This window comes from Diadema antillarum, unplaced genomic scaffold, assembly GCF_040938485.1.
Source record: "Diadema antillarum isolate AM-2024a unplaced genomic scaffold, OU_Dant_1.0 seq00000263_RagTag, whole genome shotgun sequence".
Classification (NCBI taxonomy): Eukaryota; Metazoa; Echinodermata; class Echinoidea; order Diadematoida; family Diadematidae; genus Diadema; species Diadema antillarum.
The window spans coordinates 424,797-437,793 of NW_027271301.1; the positions used below are offsets into that span (position 1 = coordinate 424,797).

The 12,997-nt window shown below is 36.2% G+C and overlaps 1 pseudogene; it reads left to right on the forward strand.

Annotated features, from left to right (window-relative positions):
• The window catches only part of LOC139729765 (uncharacterized), a 119,724-nt pseudogene that overhangs the window by 7,351 nt on the left and 99,376 nt on the right, over nucleotides 1-12,997 (forward strand).

Below are 12,997 nucleotides of genomic sequence, written 5' to 3' on the forward strand. Positions count from 1 at the left end.
ACTTAAAAAAAATCTTTACTGATCCCTTATATTAAAGGTTTTTGATATGTGAGTACCTTGATTTCGATGTAATGTATTTTATTTCGTCAATGTCATTGTATCAGATATGTTCTTGCATTTTCAAGCCAAAGTACAGATCTACACTGTATGTATGAAATTAACTTGTAGAGTGCTCCATGGTAAAAAGGTGATTGTGTTTCAATCAGATGAATCAGAAGTAACTGGTTGAGTTATTATCTACTTTTACTCTCTGTAATATTCATGTGTAGAAAAAAGTGAGAATCCTCCAGTCTTACGTCAGTGACCTGTCCGAGCAGAATGACATCCTTGTGAAGACTGTGGAAGAATTAGAAAAGGAAGCCAATGACAGAGTCATTATCCTTGAAACAAGACTGCTTCAGAGTCAGAAGGTGAGATAGATTTACGGAATGTGATGTTTCTAACGTTTTGTTTGCATGGTCAAAATATAGCTTTGGTGTATGAATTTTTGCCGAGGAGAGCTTCTACATGTACCATAGTTCAAGAGAATATTTCTGGAGAGAATTTTGTATTCCATGAAATCAGTATGTTAGAATGGCAACAGATAAGCAGGTAGAATGGATCAGGCACCCCTCCCCCCCCAAAAAAAAGCATTGTACAATCCATCTCCTTGAGCTTGCATGTGTGGTACAAACATACATGTAGGTTCCACTGTATGAAACTAACATGGTGCTTGGTAATTTCTAGATTGCAATAAAAACATCATATACAATGTACTCTATCATGTATTGTAACACCACAACACACATTAAACAAAACAGAAAGAAAAAACCAACTGCTTTAGATACTGTACAAAGTTCATGATCTCCTAAGTATAGTACTGTAAACTATGTCAATATTTTCATGTGATTAATTTTTCGCACTGAGCGGCTCAAAACATATTCTCGGGTTCGTGAATTCATGAACCTATTCAAATTGTGCAGAGAAAATATTTGGGGTTTTTAGAATTCTTTCTATGTGGAAGAAGCGCAAAATATGCGAAAATTAATTTACCATAAAATTTCTGCGTTGACGGTAATTCATTATGTGTGTTTTATCACAATCATGTTGCTTAAATGGCAAAATTGATATCCCCGAAGGATACAATGTACAGTCAACCTCTGATACCTCGACGTCGGTTAAGCCGAATATCACTTACCTCGGGTGCAAAATGAAAGTCCCGATTGTTCCTATGGAGTTTCCGTGTATTAAAATTCGCGTAGCTTGAAGGAAATAACTCGATGTTCGGTTACCTCGAAGTGAAATCTATTGTCCCGATGTTAATTAACTTATTGTTTTTCCCAGCATGTTGCTCGAATCGAAATTGCAACATCACTCAGCTTCTCCGATTAAGCGCGCGTGGACAGCGGAGACATGTCACAAATCTTTTCACACTCGACTGTAAAGAATCGCGCACTCAAAGAAATACCCGGTAGGCCTACACAGCTGACTAGAAAAACCCCACCTAAACATACCTACTACACACGTACACGATATGCACATACATTTGTAGCACCCTTGCCAATGGAGTGCTTACGTTATCTTTTCTTTAACCACTGTGTTCTGATTTTTGATCGTGATACCGAGTAGTCATACCGTGCGCGTAGATTTCTTAACCGTCGTGGCGCATTTATTGACAGTTATATCTTTGGCATTAATCAGTACGGTCCACTGTTCTAACATCTCCTGCGTAGTGCCTATATTTTATCTTTTTTTTTTTGGGGGGGGGGGGGGGCCTTTCACTGGATTTTTTTTTTCCAGCAATGCGATCATGAAAATAGTGTGGTATATGATCTGGAAGTATAGGCCAAGCATAATAAAGAATGGAATAGACAGGGCTCCACACTGACTTTATCGGGTTACCAATGTCATTGATTTTTATCTACTTACGTTTGAAATGAGAAAATGGGAGCATTTGCTGACATTTGTTAGCATCCGAAAGTTACCGTTATTCATTTCTTATTGTAAAAGCAATCATCCAACATATATTAGTATGTTAGCACCATACGGAGCCGAATATAACCGTTAATCATTTTTAAATGTAAAAGCAAACAACCGACATTCATTTTAACATCTTGGTGGAGCTGAATGCTATCCTTATCCATTTCCCAATGTGTAAGCAAACATCTGCTATTTGTTTTAGCATCTAACTGAGTGTTTTATTACCGTTAATCATTTCCAAATGTAATTTAAAGCAACAATCTATTATTGTATTTTTGCATCGTACGGAGCAGAATATTACGGTTATTCATTTCAAACATCCGACATTTATTTTATTATCGTATCCGGAGCCGAAAGGTACTGCTGTCCACTTCCGAAAGTGAAATGAATCATCTGACAATTATTTATCATTGTACGGAGCCGAATGTTACTGTTTTTAATTTTTGAACGTCAAGGCAAACATCAGACATTTATTTTACCATCAAACGTAGCTGAATTACTGTTATTCATTTCGAAATGTAATAGCAAACATCCAATATTTTTTTTGACATCGTATGGGGCAGAATGTTACCGCCATTCACTTCCAAACATGCCAAACGTAAAAGCAATCATTCGACATGTACATGTATTTAATAACTTCCGGAGCTGAATGTTATTGCCATTTACTTTCTAACGTAAAAGCAAACATACGGCATTTATTTTATCATCGTTCGGAGTTTGATATTATTGTCATTCATTTACGAACGTCAAAGCAAACATCAAACATTAATTTTACCATTGAACGCAATTGAATGTTACTGTTATTCATTTCGAAATTTAAAAGCAAACATCAGAAAGTTATTTTAGCATCGTATGGAGCAGAATATTACTGCTATTCACTTCCGAACATAAAAGCGATCATCTGAAATCTATTTTAGCATCTTCCGGAGCCGAATGTTATTGCTATATTTCCTTTCGAAAGTATAAGGAAACACCCGACATTTATCGAACCATCGTACGGAGTTGAATATTAGTTTTTCATTTCCGAACATCAAAGCAAATATTCGACATTTATTCCAGCGTCTTCCGGAGCCGAATGTTATCCTTGTTCATTTTCGAACGCAAAATCAAATATCTGACATTAGTTTTAGCACCATATGGAGCTGAGTCTTATCGTTATTCATTTCCAAAAGTATTAGCAAACATCCGACATTTATTTCAGTATCATACCGAGTTGAATATTACCGTTATTCATTTCCAAAATTAAAAGCAAACATCTGACATTTATTTTAGCATCTTACGTAGCCGATTGTTACAGCTGTTCATTTTCAAAAGTAAAGGCAAACATCCGAATTTTTTGGTGGCGCGATCGGGCCACCAAAATCTTTATTTCTGAAATTTTAATTTCTATTCCCATTTTCATTCAATTCACTCATATAAAAGTTGATTCAATTCCAATTGACAAGCATGCAAACAATCAGTAGGGACTACAACAGATACCATGTTGAACAACGATAAACTTCGGATAAGTCGAAGAAAATTTGACGTACGCGTACCTCGAAATTCGCGTACCTCGAACCATTTTCTTCAGTCCCGATGAATTCGAGGTATCCGAGTTTGACTGTACATGTTAGATTATGCAATGATATACTTGAATGATCTTAAAACCTGTACAGTTTTCAAACTGGTTTGTTACACAATCATTTGTCTCACAGGAAACTTAGTGTTGGGCTTCTCAATTTCCCTGTTACTGCCCGAAAATCTTTAGACCTACTATCCAGTGTGCATGCACTTTAAAAAGATATTTTTGCGGCATGAAATTTTCGCAAACTTCCACTGCATTCAATGCATGCAGTGTACACAAAAACTTTTGCATGCATTTTAATTTTGCAAATGTTGGACTCGTGAAATTTGCAAAATTAAAATATGTGTGAACTTTCCTCGTTTTATATTATTCACTTAAATACTGAGCTGTGCAAGCCTCTGGACAAGCCTAGTATAGTAAGGAAAAAAAAAATCTGAAGAAAGCCTGCAGATGAATGTATTTGTTGTGTTTGTGCAGTATCTATCGAAAGACAAGTGCACATAGTAATCAGCATTTAACGGGATGGCAAGCCAAATGTCCCATCAATGGAGAAACTTGGTTTATTGACTGATAAACTTTGAAAATCACCATAAAATTACATTTATGGACTCATGACCTAAATTTTTTTTTTGTGATAAACTCTCTGTATGAAATGAAAAACTTCATTTATTGAGCAAAAAAGTAAGTTTATCATTAACAAACTTAGTTTTTTTGAGCATAAACTGAGTTTCTTGATGATGAATATCTGCCATACAAATATCTCAAGCTGGTTTAGAAATTGATATTCTTCCCCCCCCCCCCCAATCTGTTAAGAAAAAAAAAAATCAAATTTTACATGGTCAGCCTACAAGTGTACTGGTACTTATTATAAATGATTTATTACTCAGAAACCAGTTTGCATGCATCACACTATGCATTGTATGTCAGGGATATTCAGTATGCATTTGTAGACATGTGAGCTTTCTGGTTGCCATTTGAAAATAACCAATTCATAGAAAGTGTGCATGGGATATATACAAGACAGGGCTGTTCTAGGGTAAATTGCAATAAAACCATACTTACAGAGTCTGCCATCAGACTATTTTCCCTCCATTCAAGCTCTCCCATTACATTACTGCCATCAAATTATGATGCCAAAATAGCAGCCATTCAATGAAGCGTATGTACAAAGTGTACTAAGGCTAACTTACAATATGTACTTAACAAATGCTCTGATTTGTGTAAAACTTAGGAATGTGCCCACACAGTCATCATTGTGATACCCAAGTGCAACATCTAAATTACATTAAAATGTATGTGTCCAGGGAGTTCACATGGGTGGTAAGTGAACATAATTTGTTTATCAATCTGGTAATTGAGTTGCAAATAATCATCAGTATGAATATTTCCTCTAGCGTCCTCTAGTACTGTAAATCCGAGGCAGAGTTAAAGAACAAAGACCCTGCATTGTTTCTTGCATTGGATATATGCTACAGAACCGCACAGCAATGTGTATGGTTAAGGTTGGCATCATAATGTACATACTATGTACCAATGACTTTAAGTACAATTGAGTTTGGCACTCTCATGGAGACTTCTATGTGAATCAATTTTAAAGTGGACATTCAAAGAAAATTACCATTTGGCACAAATTATATGGTGTGTTTATGCTAGACTTTTGGAAATTACAAAATGTAAGACTTTTGCACATTCCACAACGGGGAATGCAACAAGAGCAAAGAAAAACTTCATATAATATCTGCGGTAATGCAAGCACTTTAAATGAATTCGGGAAAATTCGGTGAAGGTTACAGCAGCAGCTGGCATGTCACAGCTAAAATGCAAATCATAACTACAATGTAAGAAGAGGTTAAATTTAAAATTACTTTGAATGATGCTAACTGTGACATTCTTCAGAAGAAGAGGTGGCACAGAACACAATTATACCCAGCTTTATAGACACCATCACTACAGTGGAAAGGCATATTTAAGATTTTAGAATGTAAGGACTAGCACATTTTCAAATCTGAAAAGCCCATATGACAGTGGTGAATGTCAATGAAGAGAAAACCACCCGGCATGTCATTGCGGCTGAATGAGGCAAGGCCAAGTGAATGCTGATGACTTTTGCCAAAGTGTTTGGGTAGGCAAGTGCATTAGAGACAGGAAATTTATTTTTTGAAAGATTGTCGTTTAACTGATATTTTAAAGCAGATCATTCAAATGACATGAAAAGCAAACACTCACTTTGCATCTTGGTATAGCATTTACCTGGCTAAATATCAATAAAACAGTCAACACGGAAAACAGGGAACACCTTTGAACCTGTGCATTGTCCATAGGACGTAGTTTGTTCTTGCTTGCTGACTCCATTCAGTGATGTCACAAATATCAGGTGTGTCCGGCGAGTTTCAATAGCTTTTTGAGAAAGGATATTGTATTCTCCTCACCGTAATGTTGCACACATCTTTTCTGTGAGGTCGGGAATTGTAATAACTGTGGCTGGCTTCAACTCTATAATTGCAATTTCATGAAATATTGTTCATGTTTGATATCTTTGCATACAGTAGTGCAATTTAAGGATTTTTTTCAATGAGCCAGCGTATCCCATGATATCATTCTGTTTAGGACCCCCTACAGTTGTTCTCAACAGAGACCATGTTGCATTCCCATGGTATGTTGAATTAAAGTGTAGGAAAACTTGGAAATCTCAAGTATCTTGTACAGTGCACTCCCATTACAACGAACACGGTTATAACGAAATTTCGTTGTAACGAACTAAAACTTCTGGTCCCAAAATTATCGCCTTTAAAGTCTATGGTACAAAATTTGCTTAAATAACGAACAAGGTTATAGCAAAATTTTCATTATAACGAAGTCTTTTTCGAGTGCCACTGACAAAGAAAAACAAAAGACATGTGCTCCGTTATAACAAAATGCGGATCGCTTCCGAAAATACGTAGCTGAAGAAGCATTTATAGCGTCTCTGCATGGGCGAACGCTTCACATCACTGTGTGTTTGCTCCGTGTGTCACGCACAGTTTCCAAGGGGAACTTGCATTATTGTAATACAATAATCTGAAATTAAATAAGGTTTGTTTTATTGTTCCAAAGGTTCTTTAATATAAAACACACAGATTCTGATGCAACGAAATGTCCGTTAGTTCGGAAATGAAATACATGTAGGGTTTGTTATTATGAACATTTTGGCATTACTAGTATTCCAAAGGTTCGTTATTGATAAGGTTTGTTATTGATAAGGTTCGTTAATCCGATAAAGAAATATGGTTCTTGTCATGATGGTTCGTTAGTCCGAAAATGATAGGAGTTCCAAACGTTCATTAAATCAGAACATTGAAAAAAACGTTTCGTTAATCCAAACGTGAAGAAGGTGAGTCCACTAACAAAACTTAGGAATTGCAAACCTTACAATCGTCTAAAGATATCTGAACCTTCGAAATAACTAACTTTCCTCATTTTTTTTTTTATTAACAAACCTTCGGAATAACAAACCTTATTTCCTTTCCGGATTGAAAAATCTTTGGAACAACGAACCTTCGGAATAGTGATCCTTTCTCATTTCTTGATTTACAAACCTTCGGAATGACAGACCTCATTTCATATTCCGATCAACGAACCTTCGGAAAACGAATAATATTACAAGTGTATTTATATCTAAATTATGAACTTTCCGAATTCAGCTTCAAATGAACAAAGCTTCGGAATCCAGGGGAATGGCAAAATTTCATAATAAGGAGCCTTCGGAGTAACAAACTTTAGTATGAAAGGAACTTTTAGAATAGCGAACTGTAACCGAATCCTAAACCCTCATTTTCTATACAAAAACTAGATACAAAACAATACAAGAACTTTATGCTCTCTTTTAAATGTAATATTCAAACAAAATTAAAAAGGTACCATCCCTTTTCACATAGCTTTCCAGTGTATGATGAGTATTCAACAAACAGAATATGATATGCGTGGTTTCCTTGTTTTCGTCATAAATATTGTATTTGTTCGGTTATAACGAAATTTCATTATAACGAAAGAAAACTGCCGGTCCTGAGCATTTCGTTATAACGGGAGTGCACTGTATTTCAGATGAGAATTTTGCCTTTTTTTTCCTTTAAAACCTGTGTAATGTGTAAGCTTTTGTGTAGATATGATAAAGTAGAAAAACATGAGTGCTACAATTATTGAACAGTTGATATCTGAACTGAACACTGAATGCCATCTCAAGTCATGCTCCAAACATGTGCACTTGCACATGGACATTGTATTTTACCAAATATTGAATTTCCTGGTATGCATTCTTGATATCAAGGGGCGCATTTTGAGGTCTTAATTAGTGTTTGATTAGCCCTTAATCAGGGAATTGGTATTCTTAGAGCTTAATTAAGTATCTGTGTAGGGGGTTATTAACTACCATGACAAGGGGCTTACGTGCTTGCACATATTGATGTGCACTGATACGCATGCACCTCTGAGAGGACTTGATAATTACAGCGTTAATGACAAATTGGTATTCTGAGCATACAATATGATTAAATGTGAAAGTTATTGAAATTTAAATGATACCAAAGAGTGTCACTAATTGCCCCCAGTATCAACAAGTACAACATTTTTTTTTCTCACCCATAATGATGCTTACTTAAGGTCTTCCATAATTAAGGAGTGGTTGATTCTTGTTGTCATGAGCTTTGTAGAATTCAGACAAAAATATGATGTACAGTGTAGGCGAACTTTGAGAAATTTGTCATTTTATGTTAGCAAAGAGGATGAGATCTTTTTATTCGTATGTGAAGGGTTACACGTTGTATATCAAAGACCAGAGTGTGCACACAGAGTTCTTTTGTTTCAAGGGGTAGGGAGGAGTGCACAGTGAGGGCATATTTCCGTGTGTAATCATCATTTAGCTTCTAATAACTGGTCTGATTGGATGGAATAATAATAACATGGGAGGAACTCCTCAGAATACCAATTTTGCACATGATTATGAGGCTATTAAATTCCCAATTTAATTATGAAGTTTATTACACACTTAATTACAACCTCAGAATACCACCCCAGCATTTTCTTTAAAAGCTGTGCGAGGTTTTGACTGTAATCACTTTTTCTCATTGTTAAATCATAAGTTTGATGGTTGCAAACGTAGATCATACAAAAAAAAAAGAAAGAATGATGCACTGGCAAGATTGATACCAGGAGCTCTTGCAAGGCAAAATACTAAAGTATACATACATGTACCATGCTTTGTGGATGGATTTTTGTTATCATCATTTAAAGATCTGCATCAAGTATCATGGACAATATTTGCAATAGACATAATTGCAGATTGATGATGAGAAGGATGGGGGTAAGGATTGAGGAGAAAGACCAAAAACAACCAGAGGGTGGTCTTGAGAGTGTCACTCATTCACCCATTACCTGGATAATTATCAAACATCATTTTCCCTACAGGAATTAATTTTCTTCATCCTCACAAATGCTGAGAAGAGCACAATGTCCTTCACTTCATTTGATTTGTGTTGTGGGCATGAAATTCACATTAGACTCAAAGTACAATGTGCAGTCATTTTATACTGAAATCACATGTAGCGTACCATGCAGTTTTGTGTGGAAGAATACTTTGAATATCAATTCGCTCATTTGTCCATGATGTGAACGTGTTGTGAATAAAGAAAAAAATATTTTAAAATGAAAAGGGAACATGGGTCCATGTTCTGTACTGACTAATTTGGAACTTTTAGATGTAGAATTAAGTATCATGATTATACATTGCATGCTGCGTGGCTCAGACAGCTAATTCAAGGTTCTCATAAAACACTGGTCATAACATTAATCTGTCTTGTCATTGACCATTGCATGAGAAAGGGGAAACTAAAGTCTGTGGAATATAAATGTCCATTGTAGTGCAGTATTTCAAAAGTATAATATGGATTAAATGAGCATTGTTTGTAGGTGGAAGGGTGTTAAATTGCACTTCCTTTTTTTCAATGTCCGAGTTAATGGCTTGAATTCACCTTGGTTTTTTCACAAATCCTGTTTAGTTGCTGCTATGCATTATGAACGCCAGGGTAACTAAGTCTATAAACTGCCTTTAGTGATATGGAAATCTGATTGACGTTTCAGTGTGAAGCTGCTGCAAATATACTTTGACAGCAAATACAACCCTGCCATAAATACCGTGATCTTCTTGGCATTGTAAATTTTCAAAAGGGATACCTGTTGTTGTGACATTGACAAGAAGATGTCTTGACGCTCAGCTGTTATTGCCATTATGGACAATCCCAAGAGCGTGGGTGCTTCATTCAGAGAGCCTTTGCTCTTGCTTCCCGTCTTGAATAGAAGCAGAACTGTCAGTTGTTCAGCATGCAATACATGCAGTCTTTTGTTGCCATGGTTACCAGACTCGCCGAGTTGACAAGTGGCGATATAGTGCGATGTAAGCAAGCCTGGTGTATGACATCCCTCGTATTTGATACACCATGAATCATCTACATCATATTGTGCAAAAGAGCTCTAAGAGTACTATAAATCACATCTTTGTATATGCAACAGGGTAAAACACCCTCAGAAGTAAATGCATCAACATTGAAAGCAAGAGATTATGGTAGAGCAGAGGGGTGAAGATATGAGGTATGAGTTTTCTTCAATTTGTCTGACTTGTGTACAAAAGAGAGCAGACAAATTGAAGAAAACTCATACCTCAAATTTAGTATTCTTGGTAATTTACGTGTATTGTGTCATGAAATGATCCACAGTACTTACGTTGTATTCTTTTGTCAATCAGGTATGTAATGTACAGTATGAATGTACACCCTATAGTGTCCTGCCGTGTTTTACATACAGTATGTTACCACAAAGAGTGAACAAAGAGTGAACTTGGCTTCGTGTCTGACGCCAAGTTCTACCATCCCAGGTGCCTACAAATTATGCACAGTACAGTACAATACATTTGTGCACTGTACTCTGCAGCAATTACAAATGAGGAAATAGGTGAAATTATGTAGTGTTTGTGGAGATGACAGAGCTAAATGCAGATAAATATCAAATCTTGTCAGATTGTAGGATCTTTGTCTGTTTATACCACGAACTGCACTTCACTTTTCCTCTAGCAACAGAGCTTTATCTATGATGTGTCTGCATTTTATAATGGATAGGTTGTCAGAATCAAGAATCCCTTATGGGCTGATCGTATCTGGTCAATTCCAGCGTAACGGACATGACATTCAGACCACTTTTTTGTGATTCAAGCCATCACACAGTGAAATTGGGAGTCTCCAAAAGATTCTAATTGAGTTTATCAGACACATTTAAGTATATGTAATGTACACAGAAAATTTCATGGAAATTTATCAAGTGGTTGTTGAGAAATTGCATTTTTAGCGAGCGTAATGGACATGACACTAAATGGACAAGGCATTTTGATCTACTTACCATTATGAAAATTCCTGCGAATTTTTGGATAAGATGCAGCTGGTTTTGGTCTCGATTAAACCTTTAGGTTATGCTCTACTCATAAACTCCTAATTTAGAGTAGTTTTACTGTTCATTCTTTTTTAATAGTTTAAAATATTGCGTAACGGACATGACATTTCGAGTGTAACGGACATGACAGTTTTGTCCACTTTTTGTAAGCTAAGAGAATTTTTTTATTACAAGGTACAGCAGATATTCAATTGTTGGCATAGTAAGGTTAGAACATAGGGACACACATCATAACTGCAATCATGTAATATTTCTTATATTTATATCATTTTAGGGGGGTTAGTCTTTGTATATATTTACAAAACAAAGAAATATAAAACAAATTCGCTCCTGCACCAGCTGGCTACAATTAGTGACAAATTTCCAGTTACTACCACCCACCATAGCAAAATAGGACACATTACTATCTTATACTATGGTTATTTTTTTCTTAGTGGCCTAATATTTGATACTTAGTATTATACACTAGCGTAACGGACATGACACCCTTGTAAGGTGAACCATATTTTCACTTCTTTGTTTCAAAATAAAAAGATTAAAATAACTGCACACTGCTAACTACATTATGTTCTTGAACAAAACATCAAAAGTCCTTTTATTGCAGGTTTCAGTGATCTAACAGCTACTCTAAAGCACATGGAGTACAATGCCCAGAGTACCACAATGGCATACATGTAAAACACAGAAGACCATGTCTCCATATCTGCGGATAGGCAAAGAAAACAGAACGAACCGGATCTGTATGAAATAGAAAGTTTGAATACAACATCATTAAAATGCACTCAGGATTGCATCAACTTTTATGCAATGAAACAGGACCACAAAATTGTTTGGTACCATTATCAAATTAGTGTTATCATCTGAAAGAAATAAGGTATGTAAATTTCATTTCTGCAAAGTTCTTTCATTTGGCATTAATGTCATCCTTGGAGTAGAATCATCCTCTGTTATCCAGTCTTGGATAGACTATTGTAAAAACTTCCTCTGCTAGTACCAGTACTTTATCATTGTCAACAAATGCTTTCTTTTTTTGACTAGAAGTGAATGATCAAGCCCCTTTTTTTTCTGAGAATTTTCACAACGTATTATCCATTTCCATGTAGAGTGGTCACCTGGGCAACAAAGTATTTGTTTTCTTCGCGGCAAATTCAACTCGTTCAAATTGTATAATCAACTTATTGCTTGCTTAGGCACTTCTTAAGGCTTGCCAGAGTGGTGTACTGGTTACATTATTCTCACCAGGCTTGTGAGTAGGACTTTTTGAAATACTGGATGCTTTCTGTACCAACTGGTTGTAAATGATTATACAATGTACCTTTCAGTGGATGAACATCTTCTCATAGCATCTCAAAATTGTGTTTTTTGTATGATGCTGTGTGCTGTCATATACACCGGTATATCCCTTGGCATAGAGGTACATCTAGTTTAGTTGTATTGATGAAATGGATAGGCAGCATTCAGACCGACTTTCTCTGACGATAGAGCTACATGTGCTGTCAACACGCTTTACAAAGCAAACAATTCCATTCTCAGCCCTCTTGGCAAGTGATATCTCATTAACGTGCCACTGAAGGTGTGGATTTATAGAGTCATAGAGATGAGAGAGGCATGTATGGATGCAGCACAAACTTTAAAAAAAAAATTATGAGGCAACACCATCATTGAAGACATTGATGCTGGTGACATTTGGATTCTTTGCTGTTGTATCATCAGTGATCATGTTCATTGGATGCACGAGGATCCATTTGTGCAGGAGTTCCTGGCTGTTGTGTTGACTCCATGGCGGATATGTGTTAAATGTGGTCTACAATATGTAGAAAGTGCTCATTTTAAGTATTGAAGGGAAGGCCAACAGTGAAAACTCAATTGTCTAAATACTCCTTGGAATGACAGCTGCTGTTTATCAGTCAGGATTACAAGAGGTGGGAATGGATCAAACCGATGTAACAGGGTAGCAAGATCATCTAAAATCAACAGTCTTCCAGTGGCAGAAAGCAAAGTCTG